We start from the raw sequence: 16,937 nt of genomic DNA, 5'->3' as shown, positions 1-16,937 counted from the left end.
ATCCAGAATGTCTGGAAACATATCGATAAGATCGATACTCGAGGGCAATAATACCTTCAACGGGACTAATTTCTATGATTGGGAGATCATCTTGAGGATAGTCCTCACACATGATAGAGATTCTCTATGCGATAGAGATATCTCTTCTTATGAAGCATCCAATTAAGGAAATAGTAGCACATTAGGCCTGGACGATGCACAAGGGTAATATGATCATTGCTTGGTATATCGTCTTGGCTGCCATGACCCCGAAACATACGTCACAACATAAGAGTTATGATGCCTATGAGATCATGGCTAGGCTCAAGGATCATCTATTGAGAAGCATGTCATGGAGATGATACGTTTTATCAATAGGTTGTTAGAGCTGAACTTGGGTATGGATGCCGAAACTTACCCTAGACTTAGTGCTACAGTCCCTTCCTAATGGTTATGGAAATGAATCTTGGAGAGTGGTTGTCCATACTAAGGGAGACCGAACCTAAAATTGATTATAGGTCAAGGGAAGTGTTCTCTTAGTTGAAGGGCCCAAGGCGCACAGGGGTAAGCCCAAGAGTAAGAAAGCCAAAAGGAAGAAGAGTTCTTCCATAGCGCAATCTGGAAAACTCTAGAAAATCAAAACTTGAAAGAGCAAAGAGGATGCGATCTATCTCCACTGTGATAAATCGAGAAGTGTAGAGTAAGAAGAGTTCTACTCAAGACACTTCAGGTATTTATGTTATTGAAATTAATCTATCTACTTCTGATCAGTCCACATGGGTATTAGATACTGGATCTAGTGCTCATATTTACACTTTCGTGTATGGGTTTAGGAGTACGAGGAGATTAATAATAGGAGAAGTGTACCTACACGTGGTAAATGGATCAAAAGTTGTTCCATTAATTGTAGGGACCTATTTATTGACATTACCCATAGGGCTTGTATTTGAGTTACATAACTATTACTGCAATCCTAGTTTGACTAGGAATGTAATTTCTAATGCTTGTTTGACAAGGATGGATATTCATTTTTATTTAAGGACAATAATTGTTCATTTTATAAAAATGAATTGTTTTATGGTAAAGCAACAATACGTAATGGTTTGTATGTCCTTGATGTTGATACTCCTATAAATAACATAAATATTAAGCGACTCAAATCAGGTGATTTAAATAGAACTTATTCATGACATTGTTGTATTAGCCATATAAATGAGACTTGCATATCCAACTTGCATAAAGATGGATAAATCAGCACATTTGATTATGAATCATATGGTGCTTGCGAATCTTGTTTACTTGGCAAGATGACTAAGTCTCTTTTTAAAGTAAAGGGAGGCTACATAAGTGCTAGGGTTTGTGCACATTGATGTGTGTGGACCCATGTCCACCCAAGCTAGAGGTGGATATGTCTACTTCATAACCTTTACTGATGATAGATCATGTTTTTGTTATGTGTATCTTATGAGACACAAATCTGAGGCTTTTGAAAAGTTCAAAGAATTCAGATTTGAAGTAGAGAAACAAACTGAGAAAAGTATCAAAGTACTTCAATCAGATCAAGATGGTGAATACTTGAACAGTGAGTTTCTAGATCATCTGAAGTAGAATGGGATTCTCTCACAATGGACTCCACTTGGAACACCAGAGATGAATGGTGTGTCTGAAAGGAGGGATAGGACCTTGTTGGACATGGTCTGGTCCATGATGAGTTGCGCTGAACTCCCTATTTCATTTTGGGGATATGCACTCCTCATCGCGATCTTTGTTTTGAACAGGGTTCAAGTAAATTAGTTACTTAGACTCCATATAAGATATGGAAAGGAAAGAAGCCAAATTTGTCTTTCCTTAAGATTTGGGGTTGTCAAATTTATGTTAAACGTGTTAACAATAATAAGTTAAAACCCAAATTAATGGAATGTTTGTTTGTGGGATATCCAAAGGAAACAAATGGATATTACTTTTACCACCCATATGAACAAAAGGTGTTTTGTTGCCAAGCATGTGGTATTCCTTGAGAAGGAATTTTTAGATGCTGTGGCTGGTGGGAGGAATATTGGGCATGAAGAGATTCGAGATGAACCACAAACAAATACTCCCCTCCAGGAACTCGAGAAAGATTAGACACAAGATGTTGTGTCAATTCCCCAACCTTCTACACAAGAACCTCGTAGGTCAATGACGGTTCATCGCGAGCAAGAGAGATATGGATTTCTTATCTCGGCACATGGAGATGTGCTTCTAGCTGAGAACGATGAGCCTACTACCTATGATGAGGCAATGTCTGACATTGACTCTGGGTTATGGCAGATGGATGACAAAATAGTTTTCCTTAAAGGAAACTTGGTCGAGGATGTGTATATGACACAGCCTGACGGATTTGTTACTCATAAACATGCAAATAAGATTTGCAATTTGCAAAGGTCCATTTATGGACTAAGGCAAGCATCCCGGAGTTAGAATCAATGTTTTGATGAAAAGATCAAAAAGTTTGATTTTTCACAAAAGGGAAGTTGATCCTTGTGTTTACAAGAAGGTTAGTGGGAGCATGGTGATCCTTTTAGTCCTATATGTGGATAATATATTGCTCATAGGGAATGGTGTTCCCATGATGCAATTAGTTAAAATATAGCTTTCAAAATATTTTCTCCATGAAGAATTTGGAAGAAGCAGCCTATATTCTGGGAATACGGATCTATAGAGATAGATCCAGGAGGTTGCTAGGACTCTCCCATAGCGCGTACATTGACAGGATGCTAAAGGTTTAGCATGGAAGATTCTAGGAGGAGAAGTCTTCCCATATCACATGGAATACATCTCTCCAAGGCTATGTGTTCGAAGACACAAGATGAGAGAGATAGGATGAGTCGAGCACCATATACCTTGGCTATTGGAACGATCATGTATGCCATGTTATGTATGAGGCCTGATATCGCATATACTTTGAGCATATTGTTAGGAACCGGGCAACCGTGAAGATATGATTCTGCCTTGATTGATCCGTAGAGCTGCAAACACGAACTCCTCCAAGTCGGTCCACACGATCGGCCGTTTCCACGAACACCTTGAGTAATGCTAGTAACCCTAGGCGCCTCTAATGAGAGATCCGAATTTCTCCTTATTTTTCCAGCTTCTTAAGTGGCCTATTTATAGAGTAAAAACCCTAAATATACCTTTGGAAAAACCCTAAACGATTTAGGTCTGGCCCATAATCATATTGGGCCGTATCTCTCTTTTAATTTGTGGAACGGACTCGACCCAAGTGTGTGACCCCTTAGGTCCACCATTGGGCTAGATGTAGGGCCAATTCTATTGGGCTATATGAAGGCCCAACTCCTTAGAATAATTAAACTCTTTTAATTAAACTTATGGGCTTCATAATTAACTCATCTCATGGGCTTCTTAATTAAACTCTTTAATTAATAGTTTTAGAATTAATCATATTAATTCTAAAACCCTACATATCATGGTTAACGTCTAGCAACATGCCATGAATGCCTAGCCAACGATGAAAAAACACGGACCTTTTCGATTGCAATTACCGTACAGTAAAATCCTTTCATCAACTATGTCCCGATTGAATTTAGGGTATGATTTTATGACGAAACCCTAGTCATTCAATAACTATGTATCCATTCCAGATTTATGACTTGTTCGATGAAATCAAAACACCTTTTGATTTCCATCTCACCTTGGCCAAGGATTTCCTTAGTCATGAAATCATCGGAATACATAGGACATCTTCTCATCTTGTCGATAAGTGATGAATCCTATTTCGACATTCACAAGCCTTCATATGTGATAAGGTTACGCCCAGTGATAATTTGTTGATGACTCCATTGGAATCCAAAAAAGAACCAAAGCATAACCAGTCAAATATAAGACTACCATGATGTCTCAAGTCTAAGGACCAATCTGCACTACTGCAACACAGAAATTCCAATTCGACAATCAACAATTACCATTAGGAATTCTGTAGCGGGTCAGTTCAGTGTACTTATTCTTATAATAAGCACCCACATATATGCACTAGTGTCCACACACCAATGTCTATGAAACAAGACATTCTCCTAATTGAGCATGCATCATATATGTTAGTCTATCCGAGTTATTAGTGTTCAATCCTAATAACTCTATGACTAGGAACATTTATGATCAAGGCTTATAAGGAATATGTTTCATGATCGTCATCTCTATGCACGACCATATTCCATGAGCCTATTTGATCTATGGACTTTGTCAAGAGTGGAAATAATAAAGTCAACCATCAATGACAAATAAAACATAATGCCTTACAATAATAATTGATTGAAGATAAAGAGTCACAATGGAAAAATATGATCAATTACATGTAAATATAATTGGCTTGTGGGGCATAACTCTAACACATATGTAGTAGATATCCAGCTGATCCAGGTTAGAAACACTGGATTGCTGTGGAAAACATTCTTAAGTACTTGTGAAGCACTAAAGAGATGTTTTTGTCATATGGAGAATGAGAACATACCATGAAGGGGTTCATGGATGCCAGTTTCCAATCTGACTATGATGATTTTGAATCACGTACAGTCGGGATTCATATTCTGCCTAAATGACAGGGCCATGAGTTGGAAGAGTTCCAACAAGAGATAGTGGCAGATTTAACAACTGAAGTCGAATACATAACAACCTTCGAAGCAGCGAAGGAGGTTGTATGGATCCGTAAGTTCATTGATGAACTTAAAGTGGTGTCTAGCATTGTTGATCCAATAACAGTTATTGGGACAATAATGGAGCCATCGCTTAAGCGAAGGAACCACAGTCTCATCAACAGACCAAATTTGTATTGCGGCATCACCATATGATAATGGAGATTATCAGCCGAGGTGACATATATAGAGAAAGTGTCGACGAATGACAACATCGTAGATCCCTTGACTAAAGCTCTGTCCCGGGAGAAACATGAAAGTCATGTTCGATCATCAGGTATAAGATACATGAGTGATTGGTTCTAGTGCAAGTGGGAGAATGTTAGTGTAGGTGCTCTAGACCCAATCAGATTGGGCATGTTGTACACTTACAATTGTAATCATGTTTATTATTTGAATAAGGAGTTGTTCAAATTCACAAGAAGTCATTCTATTAGTTTCTTGTTATTATTGTAATAACCAAATGAAACTAGATAGAAGTTCATATGATGTGTACTGTGATTAATCTATAAAGATGTGAGATGATGCATCACAGTTTCTAGACATCATTAAATGTCCCAAGTCGTAGCAATGTCAAGAATGGACATTGACAATTGCGGTAAGACTTGTATGTGCTATATTTTTTCTATGTGATAGCAATAGGGGGTCTCACACCCATAGACATGGGGATGTCTAGACAAGTATATAGGTGACCAATGTTGGAGAACGTGTCACTGGACATGACTCGCCATGAGAATCCATTTTGGTTATATGTTGATGGAATTTTCATACGAGATGGGTGTAACTAATCCTTGGACCTGAGGTTGTCACGGTCATCTCATAAGAAGATCGGTATGCTTTGACATCGTTTTGATGGGTCTAGACAAAGGCTGCACGTGGGCAATCGTTGGGTATATCGTGAGGCTTATGGAGATGGGTGCATAGCCAAGATGGAACTCGTCTATCCCTTGATAGAGGATGATGTATCTAAGGCACCTTCTATAATACCCCATATTTTCATGAAGTTGCCACGTATTTTAAGTGAGTTTAAAATATCGAAAAATATGCTTGAAATGAAAACAAATGACCGAATCAGTCGTAGGGAGTACCCTAGAGCTTAGATACCTAAGGTTAAAGGTATATTTATGACGAGCGTCTCGAGGCGAGATTTATGATGCTGAAAGAAATCAAATCAGAAATGGTTTTCGGTTAAGCTAAGTTGTAGCCTAAAAAGACCAAATGATGGTAAGAGGCTTCCGAAAAATCATATATATTGAGTAATTTTGAGTTATCAATTTTGGAATTTTAAGTATCTCAATAAATTTGATGTTTGAGGGTGTAATTGTAATTAAAGAATTATCCAAATGAAATAAGGATAAAATTAAGAGTTTATGTGGTAAAATAATGAAGTTGAGGACTTGAAATAAGGGCCAAAGTGTTATTCGAAAGAAGTTTGGGGTTTTAGCTTGGATTTCAAAAGATCAATTCATTCTAGTTTGGGATTTCAAAAGCCACTCAATTATGGTTTTGAGTTTTTAGAGTCCTTGGCTAAGATTTTGACAAGTGGCATAATGTGATTGGTTGGAGAAATCTATAAAAAGGCACCATGGGTTCTTCTCAAATCATTCCAACCAATTTTGAGGAGTGAATCACTCTAAGAGGAGGAGCTTGCTCTAGAGAGAGAGAAGGGAGTTCGGCAAGAAGGCGAGAAGAAAACGGCGAAGAAGCGGCGGAGAGGGTCGCGTAGGTTCAATCAGAAAAAAAGCAAGGTAAGTCTGATTTTTTTTTTGATAATCCTATAGAGGGGGAAGAGAGGGTCGCGTAGGTTCAAATGGGGGTCGAATCGGAGTTAAAACGAGGGAGATATGACCGAAATACGAAAATGAGGCGTTGCTGTTCGGATTCTGGTGGCTGCGCGTGAGTTACACGCATCAGAAAATGGCTGAGCGTGAAGGCGCGTGGCCTACTTTCTTGGGGTGCGTGAGGGCGCGTGAAGGGTCTATTTTTCTTCAAATTTTCTAGTTATGCCCCTAATTTAATACCCTTCAACCCTATGTAAAGATATTTGAGTTTGGGTTTACCAAAATGTGGTTTTCTGCAGAAACCTAGGCCGTTTGCAGTGAAACCGTACCGTTTAAGAGATAAACCAACAAGGTGAGACTCCTATACTCCAAATCCTATTTTTTATTCTCTTATGAGAGACTTCTATTGCATGAGACGTGTTTCGTGAAGTTCTTATACATAACGCTTGTTATTCTCTTACGTGAAATCATATTGCATATATGAAATGTATTTTTCTGAAAAATATATGCTATTGGCTTTTTAATTGTTGCATTTATAAAATTCGTGTGGCCATACTGTTGTACCTATTTGTTGGCCGAGGGCAAAAGTCGGATATCCCCCGAGAGGCGCTATGTGTGTGCCATCGAGAAAGCTCTCGTGGGGAAGATCGTGAGCCTAAGGAATAACGGATGTGGTGCTTGCATGAGTGCTATGAAGTCGGGCCAAAGTGACATGGTTAGGGACCTCCCGAGAGGCGCTATGCATGCGCCATTGAGAAAGCTCTCGTTGAAGAAGGCTAACGTGTTCACGAGGCACTTTGGAGTAGTTCTTGTTGTCTTCTCATACATTTTATACCTGATCATGCATTGATATAAACTGTTTTTGGAGTTTCTCACTAGAAGATTCATCTTCTAATTGGACTATGTCCCTGGAATATTCAAACGTTCCAGGTTCGACGAGCGGCTTTAAGGGAAAGGAGGTAGCTGAAGAATAAGTTTAATTTGCTGTCTATAGCATGTTTAGAATATTTTCATTTATATGCGAACCTATGTATGTCTTGGATATGTTTAAGACGTTTAGTTATATCTTGCGAGAGATGATGTCTATGTAATTCATTTTGTAAACGTCTTGAACAATTTTATGATAAATAAAGCATTATGGTTGTGAACCATATCAAGTTCGATCTAGCTTCCGCATTTGAAATTTTAATGCCTATCTTAGCTATTCAATAATTGGGTTTGTTAAGCTGAGAAGGTGAAAATTAGGGTTTTTGGGATGTTGTGTGACGTATGACAACTACTGAGATATGAAAAATTTTATATTCCCGAAATCCTAAGTTATAACACGCTCAAGAAATTTGGGATGTTACAGTTGGTATCAGAGCAAACCTATGAAAAAGTTCGCATGTGGCTAGATGAGTACAACCACCGTAAGTTTTGGGAATTAGGTTAGGATTTGTGAAATATTTAGTAGCATACTCTTGTTGCTTATTCAATTTGAATTGAACCATGCCGTGATGATTTAATAGATCGCCTTGTCTTCTTGCCAGATGGTGAATACAAGAAGGAACAGGCATGAGAGAGGCAATGGCGAAGAAAGCAACACCAACCCGCACCCAGGAGGTGGTGTGGGAGGTCAAAGAGATGCACGAGCTGACCTCGGTGAAGGCCGGATTGATAGGATCGAGAGAATCCTAGAAGGCATGGCTTGGCGAATTTTGGAGTTGCAACCCGAGCAAAGAAGAATAGATTCCTTGGAGAGGTATCTACGATAAAACCCGCCAGTGTTTCGAGGAAAACCGGCAGATGACCCCGCAATCAGTGAATACTGGTTGGACCAGACCGAAAAGATCCTACAAAGATTGAGAATCCTGAATGAAGACAAGGTCGAGTGTGCAACCTATATGTTGGAAGATGAAGCTTCCTAATGGTGGAGGTCTATGCAGCGAGTGGTACCTAACCAGATAGGATCTCAGGGGTCAGCAACAGATGTAGAATTGGGGGAAGCACCCCAGATGTCGTGGGAACGATTTAAGGAACTGTTCAATGGGAAATTCTTTCCCACTTGTTGGAAGTTGGCTAGAGCTCGAGAGTTCATAAACTTACGCCAAGGGCCAAATATGTTTGTAGCCCAATACGAGGTTGAATTTTTGCGGTTAATCAAGTATATGCAGCTATACGGGATGGACAATGTGGAGAAGGGACGAAAATTCTTACAAGGCTTGCGAATCGAATTTCAACAGCTGATGAGCCTGGTCCATGTGGAGTCTTATGCAGACATAGTTTTCAAAGCTATGACGACCAAGGAGAATATGACGCAGGTGGTAGAATTAAAGGCCACAACTGTTCAAACTGGTGGACAATTAGAGAAATCTCACTCGATTATGAGACCTCGGGATGGGAAGATCATGAAAAAGGGTAAGGCATGCTTTAAATGCAAGAAGAGGCACCCGGGCAAGAGGTGCGATGGCCAAAGCATTATCTGTTACACTTGTGGACAGCCCGGGCATACTTTCAGAAATTGCTCGAAAGGAATGGTCGAAGAAGGTAAAGCTATAGCAACAACACCAGTGAGCGTGATCTGCTACAATTGCAACCAGCACGGGCACATCTCGAGGAATTGCCTGAAGAAGAAAGAGTAGCCACTAAAGATTGAAGAAGGAAAAGGGACCAGACAGGGGCGAGTCTATAATTTGACCAAAGAAGACATAGAAGCAAACCCTGCAGTTATCCAAGGCACTCTCTTCATTTTGGATACTCCTGTGCATGCATTGATAGATCCAGGGTCTACTCATTCTTTTATATCGCATGCTTTGGCTGGGGAGTTTGAGAGTAGAAAATGATTCTATGGGGTGTCTTATGGTGATTTCGACACCTATGGGTAAAAGTATGAAGTCCTCAGAAATGGTGAGGGGATGCGAAATTAGCCTGAGTAATGTTCGGTTCCAGGCTGATCTGATTCTATTAGAAGTACATGACTTCGACGTAATCTTAGGGATGGATTTCTTGTCCAAGTACGATGCCAATATGGACTGTCGTAGGAAGATAATGACCATAAGAAAACCCGAAGGAAGGTGGGTCAAATTTCAGGAGCAAGGCAACCCCGACGTTGGAAAGATTATTTCAGCAATAAAGGCAATGAAGTTGTTGAGCCGAGGAGCTCATGGATTCATAGCTTAAGTTCAGTTAGAAGAAAGAGAGGTACCAAAGCTCAATGAGGTGCGAGTGGTATGAGAATATGAGGACGTGTTTCCGGAAGAATTACCGGGACTACCTCCACCTCGGGAAATCGAGTTCTCAATTGAGTCAGTGCCAGGAACCCAGCCAATATCAATTCTGCCATACCGAATGGCTCCAGTGGAGATGAAAGAATTGAAGAGTCAGCTACAGGAGTTGACTGATAAGGGGGTCATTAGGCCAAGCACGTTGAGTGCTATTTGTGAAGAAGAAAGATGGGAGTCTAAGGATGTGCATTGACTACCGTCAGCTAAATAAGGCCACTGTAAAGAACAAGTATCAGCTCCCAAGGATAGACGAGTTGTTTGATCAACTACAAGAAGCGAAGGTGTTCTCGAAGATTGATTTGAGATCTGGGTATTATCAGTTGAGAATTAAACCAGATGATGTTCCAAAGACAACATTTCAATCAAGGTATGGCCATTTTGAGTATTTTGTAATGCCATTCGGATTAACTAACGCTCCAACAGCGTTTATGGATCTTATGAATAGGGTTTTCAAGCCCTACCTGGATCAGTTTGTGATCGTTTTCATAGATGATATATTGGTGTATTCTTCGAATGAGAGTGACCACGATGAGCACTTGAGGATAGTGCTGGGAACCCTCAAGAAACATCAATTGTATGCCAAGTTCTCGAAGTGCGAGTTCTAGCTATCCCAAGTGGCATTTCTTGGGCATGTGATCTCAGCCGAAGGAATCTCAATGGATCTAGCTAAGATTGAGGCTGTTAGAGGATGGAAGCAACCAACGTGCGTGACCGAAGTACGAAGCTTTTTGGGATTGGCAGGCTACTATCGAAGATTCGTGGAAGGGTTTTCGAAAATAGCTGCACCTATGACGAAGCTCATACGGAAGGAGGTAAAGTTTGAATGGACTGCAAAGTGCGAGGAAATCTTTCAAGAGCTCAAGGACAGACTGACCTCTGCACCTGTGCTAGCAATGCCTAGTGGGCTTGGTGGATATGTTGTATACACCGATGCCTCAAAGGTTGATTTGGGCTGTGTATTGATGCAGCATAGTCGGGTGATCGCATATGGATCACGCCAGTTGAAGAGACACGGAGTGAACTACCTAATGCACGACTTAGAGCTGGCAGCAGTGGTATATGCTCTGAAGCTATGGAGGCACTACCTATACGGAGAGACGTTCAATGTATTCACAGACCACAAAAGTCTAAGGTATGTGTTCTCGCAGAAAGAGTTGAACATGAGGCAGCGACGATGGATGGAGTTCCTGAAGGACTAGGACTGCACCATCTTGTATCACCCGGGGCATGCCAATGTGGTAGCTAATGCTTTGAGTAGGACTGTGCCTATTGTTATGGCCGGGTTGATGACCTAGGAGTGGCTGTTGATTGAGGCTTTTAGCCTGATGACGGTGAGTGTAGTACTGAAGGGATCTTTCGTCCTAGTAGCTGGCCTGGCGGTTCGACTGGATCTAGAGACCGAAATACAGGAGGCTAGTGGGAGTGACCGGCGTAGAGTGTACGTGCCAAATGGCATTCTCAGGTTTCGGGGTAGAGTGTACGTGCCAAACTTTCGGGAGTTGAGGCAGAAAATTTTGGATGAAGCCCACAGAGTTAAGTATACCGTGCACCCAAGAGCCACGAAGATGTATCGAGATCTTTGGGAAATCTATTGGTGGCCTGGGATGAAGGCTAGCGTGGCTAGGAGGGTGGCACAATGTGATATATGCCAAAGGGTAAAGATTGAGCACCAGAAACCCGCAGGGTTGATGAGACCTTTGGAAGTTCCTAAATGGAAATGAGAACATATCACGATGGATTTCGTGATAGGATTTCCGAAGAGTCGAAGGGGATGCCATTTGGGTGGTGGTAGACAGGTTAACAAACTCAACGCATTTCCTGCCTACCAGGATGGATCAACCGGTACGAAAATTTGCAGAGCAGTACGTAAAGGAAATAGTATGACTCCATGGTGCGCCGATAAGTATAGTTTCAGATCAGGACCCGAGGTTCACCTCGAGATTTTGGGAGAGTTTATAGGAATGCATAGGGACCCAGCTGAAATTGAGTACGGCTTATCACCCCCAGACTGACGGGCAATCAGAGAGGACAATTCAAACACTTGAAGATATGTTGAGATCCTGTGCCCTTGATTTTGGAGGAAATTGGGAGGAGCATCTGCCATTGGTAGAGTTTGCGTACAACAATAGTTACCACGGTAGCATCAGGATGGCTCCTTATGAGGCTTTGTATTGAAGAAAGTGTCGATCACCTATCTGTTGGACCAAAGTAGGGGAACGACAGATGTTGGGGCCCGAGCTTGTGCAACAGACTACCGATAAGATTCAAACAATCCAAGAGAGGATTCGAGCTGCACAAAGCCGACGAAAATCTTACGCAGATCAAAGAAGAAGGGATCTAGAGTTCGAGGTAGGGGATCTAGTGTATCTCAAGGTGTCACCCCAGCATTTGGTGACGCGTGGAAGCAGTAAAGGAAAGTTGAAGCCAAGGTATATAGGATCATATCCGATTGTGGAAAGAGTCAGACCTTTGGCCTATCGATTGGAGATTCCTCCTAGCTTGTCCGGGATTCATAATGTGTTCCACGTCTCCCAACTTCGAAGGCATGTGCCAGATCCAACCCTCGGAGTTCGGGTGGAGACAATTGAGCTAAGGAATGACTTGACCTACTTAGAGTCACCTGGAGCAATTTTAGATCTCCGAACTCAAGTGTTGCGAAATAAAGAGATCCTGTTAGTGAAGGTTCAGTGGGGAAAGCACTCGGATGACGAGGCAACGTGGGAACTTGAGGAAACAATTAGGAAGAAATATCCTCATTTGTTTGAGGAAATGGAAATAGAGTAGGAAATTTTTATATTTTCTTCCAGAAATTGTATTCCAGAATGCAATAATTATTTAACCTTTAATAATTTTGAGTATGTTTCAAATTTCGTGGACGAAATTCTTTTAAGGGGGGGAGAATATAATACCCCATATTTTTGTGAAGTTGCCACATATTTTAAGTGAGTTTAAAATACCAAAAAATATGCTTGAAATGGCAACAAGTGACCGAATCAGTCGTAGGGAGTACCCTAGAGCTTAGATACCTAAGGTTAAAGGTATATTTTTGACGAGCGTCTCGAGGCGAGATTTATGACGCTGAAAGAAATCAAATCAGAAATGGTTTTCGGTTAAGCTAAGTTGTAGCCGAAAAAGACCAAATGATGGTAAGGGGCTTCCGAAAAATCGTATATATTGAGTAATTTTGAGTTATTAATTTTGAAATTTTAAGTATCTCGATAAATTTGATGTTTAAGGGTGTAATTGTAATTAGAGAATTATCCAAACGAAATAAGGATAAAATTAAGAGCTTATGTGGTAAAATATTGAAGTTGAGGACTTGAAATAAGGGCCAAGTGTTATTTAAAAGAAGTTTGGGGTTTTAGCTTGGATTTCAAAAGATCAATTCATTCTAGTTTTGGATTTCAAAAGCCACTCAATTATGGCTTTGAGTCTTTGGAGTCCATGGCTAAGATTTTGACAAGTGGCATAATGTGATTGGTTGGAGAAATCTATAAAAAGGCACCATGGGTTTTTCTTAAATCATTCCAACCAAGTTTGATGAGTGAAGCACTCTAAGAGGAGGAGCTTGCTCTAGAGAGGGAGAAGGGAGTTCGGCAAGAAGGCGGGAAGAAAGCGGCAGAGAACGAGCCTCGTTGGAGTTGCGGGTCTTTGCCGAAGTTCACCAAAATTAGTTAGTAAAAAAGCGAGGTAAGTCTAATTTTTTTGATAATCCTGTAGAGGGGGAAGAGAGGGTCGCGTAGGTTCAAACGAGGGTCGAATCGGAGTTAAAACGACGGAGATATGGCTGAAATACGAAACCGAGGCGTTGCTGTTCGGATTCTGGTGCCTGCGCATGAGTTACACGCGTCGGAAAATGGCTGCGCGTGAAGGCGCGTGGCCTACTTTCTTGGGGCGCGTGAGGGCACATGAAGGGTCTATTTTCCTTCAAATTTTTCAGCTATGCCCCTAATTTAATACCCTTCAACCCTATGTAAAAATATTTGAGTTTGGGTTTAGCAAAACGTGTGTTTTCTGCAGAAACCTAGGCCGTTTGCAGTGAAACCGTATCGTTTAAGAGATAAACCAACAAGGTGAGACTCCTATACTCCAAATCCTATTTTTTATTCTCTTATGAGAGACTTCTATTGCATGAGACGTCTTTCGTGAAGTTCTTATACATAAATGCTTGTTATTTTCTTAAGTGAAATCATGTTGCATATATGAAATGTATTTTTCTGAAAAATATATGCTATTGGCTTTTTAACTGTTGCATTTATATAATTTGGGTGGCCAAGAGCAAAAGTTGGATATCCCCCGATAGGCTCTATGCATGCGCCATCGAGAAAACTCTCGTGGGGAAGACCGTGAGCCTAAGAAACAATGGATGTGGTGCTCGCATGAGTGTTATGAAGTCGGGCCAAAGTGACATGGTTAGGGACCTCCCAAGAGGCACTATGCGTGCGCCATTGAGAAAGCTCTCATTGAATGAGGTTAATGTGTTCACGAGGCACGTCGGAGTAGTTCTCATTATCTTCTCATACATTTTATACCTGATCATACATCGATATAAACTGTTTTTGGAGTTTCTCACTAGAAGATTCATCTTCTAATTGGACTATGTCCCTGGAATATTCAAACGTTCCAGGTTCGACGAGCGGCTTTAAGGGAAAGGAGGTAGCTGAAGAATAAGTTTAATTTGCTGTCTATAGCATGTTTAGAATATTTTCATTTATATGCGAACCTATGTATGTATTGGATATGTTTAAGACATTCAGTTATATCTTGCGAGATATGATGTCTATGTAATTCATTTTGTAAACGTTTTGAACAATTTTATGATAAATAAAGCATTATGGTTGTGAACCATATCAAGTTCGATATAGCTTCCGCATTTGAAATTTTAATGCCTGTCTTAGCTATTCAATAATTGGGTTAGTTAAGCTGAGAATGTGAAAATTAGGGTTTTTGGAATGTTGTGTGATGTATGACAGCTATTGAGATATGAAAAATTTTATATTCTCGAAATCCTAAGTTATAACATGCTCAAGAAATTTGGAGTGTTACACCTTCGGTGGATATTCACTTTAAATCCATGGCCATAGTAAAAGAGATCAATAAGGAGTTATTGATTTACTTTTTATTAAGTGAATATATCCAGAAGACCGAAAAAAACTCATGTGATCGTTATCAAGCAACATATCGCCATACTTGAGATCACATAAGATACATTGATGAGAGGATCGAATTACACGGTAACCATGCTCGTGAAAGGTTATTTGCTGATTATGAATCTTTCTGACTAATTGGGTAGGCATGATGTCTTGCTAGAGGCCAATCTTGTCTTATGTGTTTATACCAACACATTGTCAACATATTCGGAAGCCTAATAAGTCATACGCAATAAGCACGGTCCCTGGCTTAAACCAGGAGAGTGGACGTATGGTTAAGTGGGACACTTCGGCAAGAAGTTGTGTCGTCGTAGGTTCTCACGAAAAACGAACAAATAGACGTAATGACGTCGATATGACGAGGAGTCATCATAATGGAAAGAGTTTCCTAAAATGACAATTAATTAAATTAGGAAGGGGTTTCTAATTTAATAATTTTCTATTTATTGGAGTGGCAAATAGGAAATAAAATATATTTGGGCTTAAGTTAATATTTGGACTAAATTGGATTTGGGCCAAATATTAAATTAAATATTATATTTGGACTAAATTAGATTTGGGCCAAATATTAAAATAAATATTATATTTGGACCAAATTAGATTTGTGATAAATATTAAATATTATATTTGGGCTTGAATTAGATTTGGGCCAAAATATTTTATTTAAACCTATAAAAGGATTTGGGTCATTTAATTATATTTCTAGTTGGACTAGAATAAGCCCACTTAATATTCTAATTAAATTAGAATTAATGGGCTAGCCAAATCCATTAGGGTTTTAGAAACCCTAGGATATTTCACTATAAATATCCCTTTATGGGTTGCCTAAAATATAAGAGAAAAAAAAAAGAGGGATTTTTGGTGTTGTTTTTCAAGAGTTGAAAAACGCATTGTTGTTCACTCTTCTCCGTTTCTTTTGGCTTCAATACGAAACAAGGGCGTTCTTTTACCATCTATACACAAGTCGCGCACAGGAGAAGGAGCTAGCACTCATATTCTGCTCTCCTTGCCAACGGACGCGTGCCGCGTATCACGAGTTAGAGGTCGGACGCTTGGACGGCTCGAATCTCGAACGACTCGATAATCTAAAGGTTAGATTTATTTATTTGTTTGTGAATGATTCAATTTCGACATTGATCCAATAGCTAGGATCGGGATAAGTTCAAAAATTTTGAACTACGCTGTTTACCCCGTAGCGATCTTGCTTTACTTTCATTATCTGCATGTGAAGATTGTTCCCATGTGTGACAGATTAAAAAAAAAAGGTCTTCCAGGGATTCCCTTATAGTGACTCGCCCGTGTAAGGTAGGGTGTTACATGTGAAATGTTATGTAGAAAGAATTTGCGAAAGGTGTGTCACTTATAGACAAGCTAAGTCTAAGGTTAAACCTCATGGTATGTATACTACTTTGCCTATATCTAGTAAACCTTGGATTGATATCTCTATGGATTTTGTGTTAGGTTTACCTAGGTTAAAAATGGGTAGGGATTCCACATATGTGGTCATTGAAGGTTTTCTAAATGGCACATTTTATTCCATGTCACAAAACTGATGATGCCTCACACATTGTTGATTTGTTTTTCAGGTAAATTGTAAGATTGCATGGCATGCCTAAGACTATTGTCTCAGAGCAGGATGCAAAGTTCTTAAGCTATTTTTGGAAGACCTTATGGGGTAAGTTAGGAACAAAACTTTTATTTTCTACTACTTGTCATCCATAAACTGTGGGTCAAACCGGAGTAGTTAATAGAACTTTATCTACCTTATTACGTGCTATAATACAAAAAAACTTGAAAACATGGAAAGAATGTTTGTTGCGTGTAGAGTTTGCATATAATAGGAGTATGCATTCAGCAACTAAGTTTTCACATTTTGAAGTAGTATATGGTTTTAATCCATTAACTCCTTTGGATTTAACTCCTCTACCTATGGATGAGCGTGTTAATTTAGATGGAAAGAAGAAAGCTGACTTTGTCAGACACATCCATGAGAAGGCACGTCAAAACATTGAAAAGAGAACTGAACAATATGTTGACTAAGCTAATAAGGGGCACAAGAAAGTTGCATTTGAGCCT

The sequence above is a fragment of the Diospyros lotus genome, chromosome 3 (genome assembly GCF_014633365.1).
Source record: "Diospyros lotus cultivar Yz01 chromosome 3, ASM1463336v1, whole genome shotgun sequence".
NCBI lineage: Eukaryota > Viridiplantae > Streptophyta > Magnoliopsida > Ericales > Ebenaceae > Diospyros > Diospyros lotus.
This window is presented reverse-complemented; position numbering follows the sequence as displayed.